This window comes from Triticum aestivum, chromosome 3A, assembly GCF_018294505.1.
Source record: "Triticum aestivum cultivar Chinese Spring chromosome 3A, IWGSC CS RefSeq v2.1, whole genome shotgun sequence".
In the NCBI taxonomy this organism is placed as follows: Eukaryota; Viridiplantae; Streptophyta; class Magnoliopsida; order Poales; family Poaceae; genus Triticum; species Triticum aestivum.
In genome coordinates this window covers 102,879,460-102,894,537 of record NC_057800.1, presented here as the reverse complement: position 1 = coordinate 102,894,537, position 15,078 = coordinate 102,879,460, and the positions used below count along the sequence as shown (strand labels likewise).

At 48.5% G+C, this 15,078-nt stretch overlaps 2 pseudogenes; both read right to left on the bottom strand.

The window, feature by feature from the left end:
- Window positions 1-1,636: 1,636 nt before the first annotated feature.
- Window positions 1,637-4,267, bottom strand: LOC123056830 (protein MAIN-LIKE 2-like; annotated as a pseudogene).
- Window positions 4,268-8,320: 4,053 nt separating this feature from the next.
- On the bottom strand, window positions 8,321-10,095 carry LOC123058042 (uncharacterized; annotated as a pseudogene).
- Between the last annotated feature and the right edge of the window lie 4,983 nt (window positions 10,096-15,078).

Below are 15,078 nucleotides of genomic sequence, written 5' to 3'. Positions count from 1 at the left end.
TTTATAGTAAAGTATAAGAAAAATTGAAGTCACGCCTATAAGTTACATCCCATAGTGCATAACCACTGATCAATCTGGAATTTTGATTTGTCGCCTAATATCTACAACCTACTTACTTTAATACATGGGTTGGCTAAATTCTCACTTTACTGAGTATCCTATATACTTAAGAAGTTTATCCTCACTATATCAATTATCTTAACATGCAACCTATTCACATCAGCCAGTCAGCCACATCATCATTTCACCATTGACTTACAGGTGGGACCAACCAGCAGTTCAGCAACAGAAAGAAGATCCATTACAGCAACCAATTACCTAATTCTCCTGGCATGCGGCCACACATCACACATCAGCACAAATGAAGTGCCAGACGTTTCCGTAGCACCAGGTTATTCATTTTCGTTTCCATAAGTAACCGCAAAACAGCACCACACTCTATCTCTTCTAAAGAAAGAAACTTTTACGTTTCAAAAAAAAAACTTTTCACCCACACACATAGGAGTACAACCATGGAAGACTAGTCATCTATGCCACCACATTTGTCGTCGCGCCTCCTCTCCCTAACTTGCAAAGACATCGTGATTTGATATGGTGTTGCTGGCTTCTCCTGTCGTGTGATCCAGATCTGATTGGGTCGCACCGGTCTGCATCACATAGCATCTGATTGGAGGCCGCTACGAGTTCATGGTGGGAGGAAGGAGTTCGAGCTCCGCGAGGTTGGTACAGGGAAGCATCTTAGTATGCAGGAGTTTGTGCTATTCATCGGCCAGGTCATCTCTCCCTCATCAGAAAAAGAAATCAATATTTTCCGCACGGTGTGGCGGCTAGACGACACTCGGCAATTTTGATAATTTTGACCTATGGACGAAATCAATTCACGGAATGAACTGGCCGTGAAACTATTTCACAGCTCTAACCTTTTTGTGTAGCGCCCGCCACGACGGCGCCACACTCTACGGTGCAGCGCCTAGCCCGGGGGCGTTGCACACCAGTCCACCGTGGCAGCCCCTGGGCCCGCAACCAGCAGTGCAACGCCTAGCCCAGAGGCGCTGCACTGTGCAGTGTGACGCCTCCAGGCTAGGCGCTGCACTGTGTGGTGTGACGCCTCCAAGCTAGGCGCCGGAATGTGTGGTGTGACGCCTCCAAGCTAGGCGCTGCACAGGTCTGTAGCTTTCCGAGGGCAACAGAATGTTTGTCATGATACAGACCTGTGCAGCGCCTAGCCTGGAGGCGTCACACTGCACAGTGCAGCGCCTCTGGGCTAGGCGTTGCACTGTGTAGTGTGACGCCTCAGGGCAAGGCGCTGCACAAAAACTTAGCGAATTTTTTGGCCAAACTGAAGGCCTTCATTGTGTTGCTCCTTGTTGCTCCAGTTTAAGCACAGAATAGAGTTCAACACAGAATAAGCAACACTTTGGCCAAAACTGTATAGTTGCATCACAGAATAAGCATTACTAAGAGATTTAAGTTAAACATTACCACCAACATAGAGTCCAACACATAGAGTGACCATCACGACAAGTTCGACATTACCACCAACATAGAGTTCAACACATAGAATGACCATCACGACAAGTTCGACATTACCACCAACATAGCTACCATTACTACCATTACTAGAAGAGAACGACGACTACTTCCTTCCGCGCTTGCTGGTTCCTCCCCCTCTCTTGGAGGGTATCTTCTTCACTTTCCTAGGAAGACGAACCCGCTCCTGCTCTGGCTCCTGTTCCTCCACGTCATCCACATCGTCATCCACATCGTCATCCAAATAGTCGTCCAAAGCAGCCATCTGCGAGGTGCCGACCGTCCTTTTGCCTCTTTGGGTGAAGTCCTCAGGTGTGTATTTGTTGATTCCCTTCCTAGGCTTTAACTCGTATGCAGACCGAACCTTGTAGGTCTCCAAGGTCATATCATCAGAGACCTATGCATCCACAAAAGATATGGAAAGACCGTTTGTGAGAATATAGTTAGCAAATGCATCAACAATTGGATATATAACCTCAGGCCATACCTCTTGGGTGAGCACACCCACATCTTGGGTGACCACACCCACATCCTCATCGTCCAAAGGATTATCATGGCCAGAAGTTGGATCTGATGGTGTCGCCGACCTAGAACGTTCTGGTGATACATACTCGGGGTCACGACAACCGAAAAGGTTTGACAGCCGCCTTAACTTTTGGCCCTGGCGCTGCAACATGAACAAGTGAATGAGACATCGAACGTAGCAACACATGTTAAGTGCTAGTTTGAAGGAGATGTGAACCTTAATGAATTCTCGAAGTGCACCTTCCCCATCGCTTTTGCCAGCCGGGGTTGTTTCCAGAATAGTGTCGGTCTCATCAGCTGCTTTCTTGATCTGGGCACGCTATGAAAAGAAAAGGTATCAACGTGTTAGCCAAGTGAAGATGTGAATATTGCCAATTGAAAAGCAAAAAGGGCACATACCACAAAGTTCATCATTGGCCCCGCAGGGATCACGGAGTTGCCTTTCCTGACTAATGCGTTGTACTCGTGCTGGGCTACCTCATCAAAGACGGTGGGTTCTTCCAAAATCTTATCATCATACGCCGGCTTGCATACCTCCACACGAGTGACGCCTAGAAACCATGTGAGATAGTTGTTGAACGCAATCGGGCAGTGCTCACGAAGCTTGGATCGTTTTCCAGCCCTAGCTTGCTCCAAAGCAAGCTCCCACTGTATGACATACTTGTTGTGATGCTTGGCCCAATCCTTGATCTTCCGCTGCTTTTTCCTATCCAACCTGCAAGTTAGAAACATAATATTAGCATCATCGAAACCGCCGAGAAGCTGCTAATTGCTCAAGGTTGATTATATCTTACGCGTGTAGCACTATATCCGTGTCCACAAACTCCGGCGGGTGTGGCATGAACAAACCAAACTGCCGGTACACCCGATGTGGCATGTGAAGCTCAACCGCCCAGTTGCATATGAGTGGACACCGCATATGCCAGAGATCCCTATCTCTAGTGCACATCGGATTCAGCGTGAACTCTATAGGGTTCCCAAAACTATCTCCTGTTCCATAAGGTTCCCATACAACCTACAAAATTGGATAGAATGAAAAATTGATATCGACTTACGATGGAAGCATGATAATAACTTATGCAATGTCAATTCACCTGCTCAGGCGTGATGGCATCCATCTCGCTCCTGTACAGCTTGTACATGACCGAGGGATCATCCGTCATCTCATTTAACACATCCCACTTGTAAGCCCAAGTCGCGCGCCGTAGTGGGTCGTGTTTATCGTCCCAATCCTCGAACTTCACTTTCTTCGGTCGTCCAACCGGCAAACGCTCCCAGCTCCATATGGAAAGTGCGAGCAAACAACCACCAATACCTCCAGATAGCCTACAACAGGCTTCGTCCAACTGCACATAAAAGAGAACATGGTTGAATTAAAAGCAAGATCGCATTCATAATGTACCAATGAATTGAAACAGAAACAACTTCATACCTGTCTATACAAGTAAGCCAGTGTCGCCGAACCCCAACTCCATTTGCTATCGAAGACGGTCAACGCCTTGAGCCACATCCATGGAGCATTCTTGCCTGTGCCATCAGCAAACATAGTCCTGGATATCACGTACCACATGTAGACACGAGCATATGTCTTCACCGTGTCCTCATTAGCATCCTCAGGGCAATTACTGAAGTTTGATACAATCCACGTGAAAGTAGCACCGGCTGCGACTCTTTCCTTCTTCTTGCCTTCTACTTCTGGTTCCCGCGGCTCCGGAGGAACCATACCGATAAGGGCAAACATTTGCTCGCGCCACCCATCAGAATCGGTGCTCATACATAGAGGTTTCCCATCGATAGGAAGACCGGTGATCATAGCTATATCCTGGAGCGTCAAGGTCATCTCCCCGGTCCGAAGATGGAAAGTGTGTGTCTCCGGCCTCCAATGATCAATAAGCGCGGTGAGTGCTGGAGCATTGTTGGGTGGCGTCGACCTGCTGACCAACTGAATGAAAGGGAGAAGTCCTGTCTCCCTAACATACGGCGTGTACCGCTCATCATAGCGCATCCACCCAAGGTTGACCCCGTGAGCCCGAAGCTTCAGAGGTGCAAGCTCCTACAAGGAAACAAACAAATCATTACATATGGGGGGTATGTGTTTGAAAAAAAACACAAAAATCATAACACCGGCAACTTTCATTATTACCTGCTGCTTCACCGACATAGCATACGACCGGTGTTGTAGATCCCAATGATCATTGAGAAGCCAAACCATCCTAGCAATTTGCAAGAAAGCTTTCTTGTCAACACGATTATCTTTTGAATACAAAAAAACTAAAGTAGGCCTACTAGATGCAACCATACCAATCTATGTATCCAACCATATCAAATCAAACATAACTAATAAAAAAGGGTTCCACAATTAACTAGGCCTACTTCATACAAATAACTTTTCCATAAACTATGCCTACTTCATAAAAATAACTCTTCCATAAACTAAACTAGGGTTCCACAAATCAAACAAACAAGGGTTCCCCAAATCAATCAAACAAATCAATACATGCAAAGTTCTAATGCATGCAAGATTCAAATCTAATCTAATCAAACAAGGATTCCCCAAATCTCCAAAATATCATATTTTCTATGGATAGAAAGAAGGGGATCGGAAGAGAGTACCTTCTAGGATGGATTGGTGAAGAAATGCACGGACCAAATCGTCAGATCTGAAGGATTTGGGAGAGGGGATTGAGAGGGGGAGAGGAGGAACCCGCCGTGCCGCTGCTTCTGTTACTTCAAAACCGACCAATGGGTGGGGTGCGGGAGGGGGAGCGGGCGCCTGGCGTCTAAGTCACAGTGCAGCGCCTACGGTCTGGGCGCTGCACTTTACAAGTGTGGCGCCTAGCTCGGAGGCATTGCACTGCTGGTTGCGGGCCCAGGGGCTGCCACGGTGGACTGGTGTGCAACGCCCCCGGGCTAGGCGCTGCACCGTAGAGTGTGGCGCCGTCGTGGCGGGCGCTACACAAAAAGGTTAGAGCTGTGAAATAGTTTCACGGCCAGTTCATTCCGTGAATTGATTTCGTCCATAGGTCAAAATTGTCAAAATTGCCACGACACTCTCGCGTGAGGGCTCCTCTGCCTTGGACCACTGGTCTGCTCACCTTCGAGTACTTTCCTGGTCTGGCACAACTGCCGATCGGCGTCGGTTTTGACGTCTCATCCGGCTCGACCGAGACCGGCTTGCCTCCAACTGCTCTCCGCGAATGCCTCGCTTCCGCTGGCTCTCCGCGGGATTATCCCACGCTTCGGTCCCCTTGCCGGCGGGCTCCTCCGACATGACCGTCGGTCCCCTCGCCTTTGATGGCTCTCCCACTCCGGTGTGACCGCCGGTCCCCTCGCCTTCAAACTCCAAGAAAAGGTGGCCAGGGTTTCTGCCTCCCGTGGGCGGCGCCGCCGATCTCCCACGTCTCCTGTGGTCTCCATGGGTGCGTGGTGGATCCCGGTCCTTGCCGGCGGGAGGGCTCTGCTTTCAGGTGCTTCTTCAAGTTTTGTTAGGGTTTGTGTCCTGCTCAAGAAGACGAGACAACGACGGCTTCTTGAAAATGGAATAAGGTTCTTCCCGCCTAGCCCTCGTCCCAATGGTGTGTCTAGCATCGTTGGAGGGCATGTGAAGATGTGTCACCGGCGGATATCTCCAGATTTGGTCGGTGGTTGTCTTTGGTGGATCCGCTCGGATCCGGTCTTTGTTCGTCTTTGTTCATGTGTCTTCAGGTTGGATTCTTCCGATCTAAAATTCTCTTCATCGGCGGCGGTTGCTGTTCTGGGGCGTTGGTCCTATGGGACCATGACGATTTCCCGACTGTCTACTACAACAAGTTGTGCCCGGCTCCGGCTAGGGAGGGGCGATGACGGTGGCGCTCCTTCGGCTCGCTTCAGTGCTTGTAGTCGTCACTAGGTGGTCTATAAATATGGATGTAATTTTTATTATTTCTGGTGTTTGTTATACTGCTATGATTGAAGATGAATAGATCGACAGTTTTCCGCAAAAAAAAATCAAAATCAAAAACAAAATAATGAAATTTTCTATGGAAGATTCAAACCCTTTAAGAAGAAAGAAAGTAAAAAACAAAAACAAAAACAAAATAATGAAAATTTCTAGGGAAGAATGAAACCCTTTAAGAAGAAAGAAAATAAAAAAACTAAAACAAATAAAAATAATGAAGTTTTCTATGGAAGAATGAAACCCTTTAAGAAAACAAAATATAAAAACTAAAACTAAAACAAAATAGTGGAGTTTTCTACGTAAGAATAAAACCCTTTAAGAAGAAAGAAAATATAAAAACAAAGAGCAAAACAAGCTAATGAAGTTTTGGGAAAATGAAACCTTTTAAGAATAAATAAAATTAAAAAAAACTTCCACACAAGTATGCTCTGAAATTGCACTTTTCTAATATGCCAAAAATAAGCATATACAATGCAATTTTTGCTTATATTATAATTTACACACATGGTGTATCATACTTGCTTGTTTACTACTTACAAACACAAAAATAAAAATATTTTTCTAAGAAGAAATGAAGTATAGTGGCATTGGTACCACCCTTTAAGAAGAAAGGATTTCAAAACAATAATAATGATACAATTTGCACACAATTTACATATAAATTGCACTTTTTTAGTTCTGTAAGAATAAACATACTATAGTGAATTTTATAAAAAAAAAATTAAACAAGGAACGGATAAGTGGCATTGATATCATCCTTAAAACGGGAAATGAATTAAAAGCTAAACATAATAAAAAAAGTTTTCTAAGAGAAAATAAATTAGCAACATTGGTATTACTCTTAAGAAGAAATAAAATAAAGAAAAACCTTGCACAGAACTTTGCACTGGAATTGCACTTTTTATAATATGCAACGAATACACATATAATAATGCAACTTTAGCAGTCTAGTATAATTTACACAGATACTGTATTGTACTTCCATGCATATATACAAATAATAATAGAATGTATTAAATTAGCAAAACAATTAGCATTGGTATTACCCTTAAATAATAAAGAAAAAACAAAAATTTCCACACAATTAGCAAAAAATGCACTTTTTATAATATGTAGAATTAATATATAAAAGTAAAGTTTGAGTACTCGGATGTAACTTGTACATGTAGTACTTGCATGTATACATTTTCACGCACTGAATATCCGAAAATACACGTAAAGAAATAAAGCTCAACTGAAATTTAAAAATAAAAGCATACACATGCAGAAAACAAAAGTAAACACATGAAAAAAGAGCATACACACCCAAAATCCAGCCCAAGAAGGAAATCGACTGTCCCAAAATAGGTGCCAATTGAATCCAAACAACCCAGTACCACCAGCGAAATGTGACAGAAAAAATAAAAGCTACACAAATCTTATAGCACAATCCAAGGGTCAGAAAATCGATTGACCACAAAACAAAAATTCAGATGACTGAAATCTAGGTAAAATGGGTTTGCAGCCTCCTTGACTCTGAAGTTATCGTTGCAGTTTTCTTTTTGTTGCAACCTTCACGCCAATGGCTGCACCATCGATGTTAACATGGTGTCTTTTGTTTGGTCATGTGATTGCTTGAATTATTTTCTGTATGCTCAGTCCTTATTTACGATTTTTATTTTGAAGACCAGTTCAACCAGGAGACAATGGATTTTAATCACTGAAGTGAAGTTACCAACATGGCATACAAGGTGGCACAAGATCTGTGAAAATGGTATGCTTGACATAGTAAAGAAGGTACAACACATTCCACATTATTTTTCATCACGGTAGATAGTTCTATTGTTCACATGTTTGTTTAGGCCTCCAGGGCAGTGGATAACACCATCAAGAAGTCTGAAGACATTTTTGGATGAGGGAGTGGGTATCGTTGATCATTATTATCCCTTATTCATTTTGAGATATTAATCGAGTCTGCTAATGCTGTTGATATTGTAGATATGTTTCAAATTCTTTCGGCATGATGTTAGCAATTTAGAATCCTAGGTTAGTTTGGTGGCATTGGTTTCCGCCTTCATCATGTGTTAATCTAGGCCATGAATGCCAGTTTGTAGCAGTCTCCGCATAAAATCTCAAATCGGAATTATGACGAGCAGCTTCTATTTAGGTACAATAGGTGATGGACATGATAACATGCAGCTATCCCACGTCAAACATGCACTTATGCATGTAAAAAGGACGACAACAACATGCTATCATCAATGGAAAAAGACACACAAGAACATGCAACCATTACACAACTTATATTTCATAAATATTTTACATTATACGTACACAATGTTGGGGATATCGCTTATCGGGAACTTATCGGTCGACCCATGATAAGGGGTAAATCGACAAGTTTATCGGCATATCGGCGGATTTATCGCCATATCGGTTGATTTATCGGCCGATTTATCTTATCGGCCAGACGACGGTAAGCGACAAATCGGCCGATTTATCGGAATATCGGAAGATATCTTGAACAGTGTACGTACATCAATCAAATATTCATTTTTTCTACTTCATCGAAATATTTATCAAACTATTCCCACAACAACGTGCGGAATATTATCTAGTTTTCATAATCGATTGTGACTCAAACAATTCTCAGCACATGGCCACCTTAGAATGAATTGAACACGGGTACGAGGATGATCTTCGGCCGGTGGATTATGACCTGCGGCATTACTGGCACCAAGAATACTGGAGCCGCCTGGCACACCGGATTACTCAGCTCTGCCGGCCGGAACGCCGCGGCGTGGGGTTGTGTATGTTGGGTAGCTCTGGCTGCTGATGTCGACGTAGTGGTGATCAAAGAAGCCGTGTCATTTGCCGAGCCTGCCGTCAACAAAGGCGACGACGCTATCCGGCGTGCGAGAGCAGGGGCGAGCGGCGGCTTGGAGGGCGCCGTGCCAGCCGTCGACGTCTCGCACAACGGATTCGGCGAAGTCATGATCCGCGGCAAGAGAGAGGGAGCGGGAGCGGCCAGGCCCTGGGAGGGCCGCCCGTCGACGTCGGCTGGCTTCGCCGGCAATAGAGCCGGCGACGTCGCGCTACGCCGCATGGGAGCTGGTTTTCCGAGGGCCTGGGAGGTCGGCGACGGGGCGGCGGTGGCGTCGCGGAACAGGTAGACCCGGAACCGGCGCGTGTTCTTGTCGTTGAACAGCCGGACCTGCAGATCCCGGTAGAGCAGCATGTCCAGCATGTCCCGCAGGTCCTCGTCCGTGTCCACGTCGCAGAGCGAGTCCAGCCCCTCGCCGGAGTAGCAGTACTTGACAGAGAAGTCGGAGAAGCCCGCGCGCGCCGCCAGCAGGTCGCGGAAGCCCCTCGTCGAGACGGACGAGACGACGTTGAGGAGCAGGTGCTCACCGTCGACGTACCTCGGCGGCCGACCCTGGGCGCGCTCGATCCTCCCGCCGTAGCTAACCATGAGCTTCACGCGGCGCTGCTGGTCGATTGCCATGCTCTGTGCCGTTCTTCTAGCGAACGGGATTCCAATGATCCGGTGGTGGAGCTAGACTGGAGGGGGGCGTCAAACTTATATTGGTTCACCTTTTGCCCCTTCGAGCGAGAGACGGACCCGGACTCATGACCGAACGAGGGTGGCAATAGGATAGTTTTCCTCAACTAGGACAGAACAGAACGAGGAAGGCCCGCCCGATGCGAAAGCGGTGGCGACTTCCGGCGATGACTTCAGGTCCGATGATTGGCGTGATGCCGTCCTCTCCCTCTCCCTTCTTCCGGCGATCTCCTCCCCCTGTCCCTTGTTTTCTTCTTCCCTTTCTCTCATACTGCTTCTGCTTGTTGGATCGTGCTCCCACATCGCACTTGGCGGCGCGACACCGACCCCGTTCTTCCTCTCTTCTCCGCCCTCCTCCCCTGTTTCTTTTGGTTCTTCTAGTCTCTGCTCTGATCTACGTACCTCCCTGGCTCATCTTCCTGGCCATCTGCTGCTGTTCATCCTCTTCCGCTGCTGTTCCATCTCCGTCAACCATCTCCATCCCTAATCCAAATCTGCTCAATTCAAATCCATGATCCGCTGAAGCCTTTCATTGATACTCCTGCGCCGCGGTGGGGAGGGGTTTCAGGTTTGGGGGCTCCTAGTTTCGGCCTGCCGCTTCGGTTTGCCTCGTTAACTTGGCGATGATGGAGACGGCGTGGTGGGCTGAATGAGCCCGGTGTCGGTGCACCGGAACCAGCGCCATCCAGTGACTTGTGGCCCCGCGCGCACCACCGCTCAGTTGCTCGGGCAAAGGCCTGGTCCACACAGACTGCTTGTTCTCGGGAGAAGGTTGGCGAGTAGCCGGTAGCGGGTGAGAAGGTGAGACGGGTGCTGAGGTTTCTTGCGAGGGTAGATGAGGTGAGCGGGTGACACATGTAGAACAAGGACGAGCGAAAAGCTGCAGTGAGGACTGCACCTTCCACGTAAATGGCGCTGAGAAACCATGGGCGCTGCGTTATCGGGTGGCTCAAGCAAATCACATCTTTTTAGGCCTCCTTCGCTCGTAGGTTAGAAAAATCACAGAAATAAGAAAAAAATAGGAAATAAGATGATATTATGCATCTTAAATACTATGAGTACGAATATGGAAAAAGATGTCATTTGATTTATATCCTCCATCAGTGAGTTGTTCTCTTTGGTATTTTTCATTTCACTTAATGATGCAAAACATTAAGACGTGGGAGTCGTCGCCAATATCGACACCTCCAATATCGACAAGCTTTCCTAATCAAATCAATATATACTTCCGTCCTCGCCTAGGCCCTGCAATGGCCTCCACTGGCAGGGTGCCCTCGGAGCCATCGCCGGCCGCGCGGGAGGTCGAGGTGGCTCAGTCAAGTAGGCGGACGAGGCCCGGCTCGCCGCCGGTAGGTCAGCTGTGGAGCACTGCATCATCCCCCGCTCACAGGAGGTGGTTGCCGCAGAGGATGCTCTGCTTTGGAGCCTGGTCGCAGTCACCATGGGTGGGCGGCCAAGGATCGCATCAAGTCTGCTCACCGCGGCAGTTGAGACGTCGGTCCCTGAGGTGGTGGGTGCCTTCACTGTGCATCGGTTCTGGCAGGCAGACTTTCTGCTTGTCTTCGACTCCAGGGCGGCACGAGATGTGGTCATGAGCGCTGGCGAGGTTCACGGCCGTGACTTTTCCCTGAGGTTCTCCCCCCTGGAATAGGGAGCTCCAAGCTACCCGGAGGCCGTTCAATTATCGAGTCCGTGTGGAAATGGAAGGAATCCCTCCGCATGTCTAGAACCGTGCTACGGCATAGATCATCCTCGGCTCAGCGGCATGGGTGGAGAGGCTGGGCACGATGACTGCGAACATGGCGGATCTTTGGAGCTTCGAGGCGTGCGCTTGGACTGATGATCCGTCGCTTCTACCCAAGGAGAAGATCATCCTGGTGGTGGAGCCTGAGGAGGCTATGGAGGTTGAGCTTGTGGAGGGCTTGGTATTGCCGGCAAACGCACCGGTGCCGCTGGAGAAGAGCATGCTGGAATACCGTGTCACTGTACATTTGGTGTCCACCGAGAACATGGCGGCGAGTGCCCTGGACTCCAGTGGCTCGTGGTGAGTGCGCCGTTTAGAACAACGACGAGGACAGCGAGGGTGGCGAGATGCTGGTGCTGCCCATCACCAGATTGCATGTGGCAGGCGCCCAAAGGGAGGACCCCACCACTACGCTTGGCCAGCAGATGACTGACATACAAAGGAGGATAGAGTTGGCTGTGGTGTCCACACCACTTTTGACCAGAGGAGGGGTGAGCGGCGCGGTTCCGAGGCTTCCAGAGGGGGGCTCGGCCACCGGCTACTCGACACCTGCCCTATACAGTGTAGGATGTGGATCGCGCATGCCAGGTGATAGGGTGACATATGCTAGCGGCGCAGGGGATCATCTTTTGCTCTCCCCAGCTGCGACTGAGATGATTCGAAATTTGAATCAATCATGTGGCTCGTCCCAAGGCTGGAGTAGCACGTGATCGTAAATGAGTGTGGCCAGCACGGGACTTCGACTGCAGGGTGACCTGGACACATTTCTGGTGAGCTTGTCTTGCTCACGGGCCACATCTGCATGCAGTAGGGAGACCGCCTTAGTGGGTACCTCCCTGGCTGCCTCCATTGCCCAGTTCCCGTTGATGTGTCAAAAGAAGATATCGCCACTTCTCCCAAGACCGATTGTGGCAAGAAACAAGAGTAGGCGCATAACGCCCCCAACTACTGTACGACGCAGTACTAGGCTCGGCGGCCGCTTGGCGAATGGCTCGTCAGTCAAGACGTAGCTGCGCACGCTTATGGTTCAACTGGGCATCGCCAGGGAAGGTGAGGTGATAGGAGATGAAGCGATGCGGGCTTACCTAGACCTTTTCTCAAGACCTCTCCAGCAAAGCCACATTGCAGCCATTGTGGGGCTGTTTGGGTGGCAAGCTGAGGTGCTGCCTCTAGGGCGTGGGTTGGATGCTGCAGCACTTTAGTGTTGCGGCCGCGATTGCTTGGTTGTAGGTCTTTGCTAATGGCTGACCCAAATCAAGCAGTGGTGGTATGGAATGTTTGTGGCGTCAATAGCCCGACAAAGCGTAATGCAATAAAATCTGTGATTACGAGCTCGAGTGCTAGTGTGGTATGCTTGCAAGAAACCAAAGTGTAGGACATGACCTTGATGCTAGTGCAGCAGTGTCTTGGGGTGGAGTTCGACGTGTTTTACTACGTCTCTGCGATTGGTACGAGTGGGGGCGTGCTGCTGGCATGCAAATCCTCTAGTGTCATGATGTCTAACCCGCATATCTCCACATATGCTGTCACAGCATGGCTGCAAATAAGTGATTCCACTGGATCGTGGTTCACTAGGGTTTATGGGCCCCAAAGCGACAGTGAGAAGGTGGCCCTTCTGCATCAAATAAGAGATATTTGGGATTTACATGTAGATCCTTGGGTGCTAGCCGGGGACTTCAATCTAATTGCTGACCCGGCAGATAAGAGCAACAATAGAATAAATCGTCGAATGATGGGCCGGTTTCGGCGGTGCATCTACGACTTGGACCTAAAGGAGCTCTACCTTAATGGTCGTCGTTACACTTGGTCCAATAAGCGGAAGGAGGCCACCCTCGAGATGCTGGACAGGCTCTTGGTCTTGGTGGATTGGGAGCCATTGTGGTCCGCAATATTTTCTAATAGCCTTGAGTACGAGCACGTCTGATCACTGTCCTTTGCATCTTATTCTCAAGCCTGACCCGCGGCGCGACAAACGGTTCCACTTTCAAAAATTCTGGACGAAGATTGATGGCTTTCAAGAGGTGGTGCGGCAAGCTTGGGATAGCCAACCAAGCATGGTGAATCCATTCAAAAGGCTAGCAATGAAACTTAAGGCCACCGCGAATAAGCCGATGAGTTGGAGCGACAAGTATGCGGGAAGCATCAAGCAACAAATGCACATTGCTAACGAGGTCATATTGCGGCTTGATGTCACAATGGAGGTGCGATCCCTGACCCCAGCCGAGATGGACTTAAGGCAGCTGATGAAACGCAAACTTCTGGGGATGGCATCGCTGGAGCGCACAATTGCGAGGTAGCGCTCCCGTTTGAATTGGCTGAAGGATGGTGATGCGTGCACGGAGTTCTTTCATGCACATGCAAGCTACAGGACATGGAAAAACAATTTTTCAAAGCTAAATGTGGATGATGTGATGACATCAGATCATGAGGTTATGGCAGAGGCTGTGGACTCCTTCTTCGCAAACTTGCTTGGGGCAGCACCGGACCGGGCATACTCACTAGACCTTAGTGAGGTGGGAATGGCATCACATGACATGACACATCTAGAGGGAGAGTTCACAGAGGCAGAAATCTGGGACGTAGTTCACGCGCAAGATCTTGACAAAGCGCCGGGTCCAGATGGGTTCTCGGCGCGTTTTTACATCGTATGCTGGCCAATCATCAAAGATGACGTCTTGTGGGCTTTCCAGTCCTTTCGAAACTTGATTTTCATGGGATGACTTCTATCAATCAGGCATTCATCACTCTGTTGCCAAAATCAGCTGCTGCACTTGAAGTGCAAGACTATAGACCTATCAGCTTGATAAATAGATTCCCCAAGCTTGCTGCCAAGGTGCTCATGGCACGGGTCACTAGCGAGATGCCGTGATTGGTTGGCGCTCACCAGAGTGCATGCGTTCATAAGAGGAAGATGCCTACATGACAACTACATGATGGTGTAGTGTATAGCAAAAAGGTTGCATGCCTCCTTGACACCTTCTGTCATGCTCAAACTAGACATTACCAAATCATTTGATACCGTGGATTGGGCGTTCCTAATGGAAGTAATGCAACAATTTGGATTTGGCCCAAAATGGATCGCATGGGTGGATGACCTCCTTGCCTCCTCCTCAACCAGAGTTCTACTCAACGGAATCCCTGGGAAAATTATTTACAATCGGCAAGGTCTGCGGCAGGGAGATCCTATGTCTCCCCTGCTGTTTGTTATGGTCATGGAAGGTCTGCACCACTTGTTCCAGTGCGCGGCAATTTATGGCATGATTGCACCTCTTACGCATGCGGGATTACGACACATGACCTCAATTTATGCGGATGATGTTTTCACCTTTATCAGACCAGACCTCCAGAGCCATAGGGCATGTGCTGCGCTACTGGAAGATTTAAGCATGGCGTCGGGGCTTGGCATGAACATGGTCAAGTGCTCCGCGCACCCTATTCGTTGTTCAGATGAACAAGTGCAGCAGATTGCAGATGAGCTGGGATGCCAAGTTGCTGGGTGGCCATGCCGCTACCTGGGACTACCACTGGGTTTGCACAAAATATCGACATCACAATTGCGGTATCTACTGGACAGAATGGCTAATCGACTTCCTGCGTGGCAAGCAAGACTCCTATTCAGGGCTGGACAGTTGGAGCTGCTGAAGACCACGCTGGCCTCCATGCCCATTCACGCGATGGCGGCGCTTGATCTACCGGTCAAAACAATTGAAGTGGCGAACAAGATATGCCATGGGTTTTTGTGGAAGGGGCGCCGCGAGATGCACGGTGGCCATTGCATGGTCGGATGAGACCAAGTCTGCA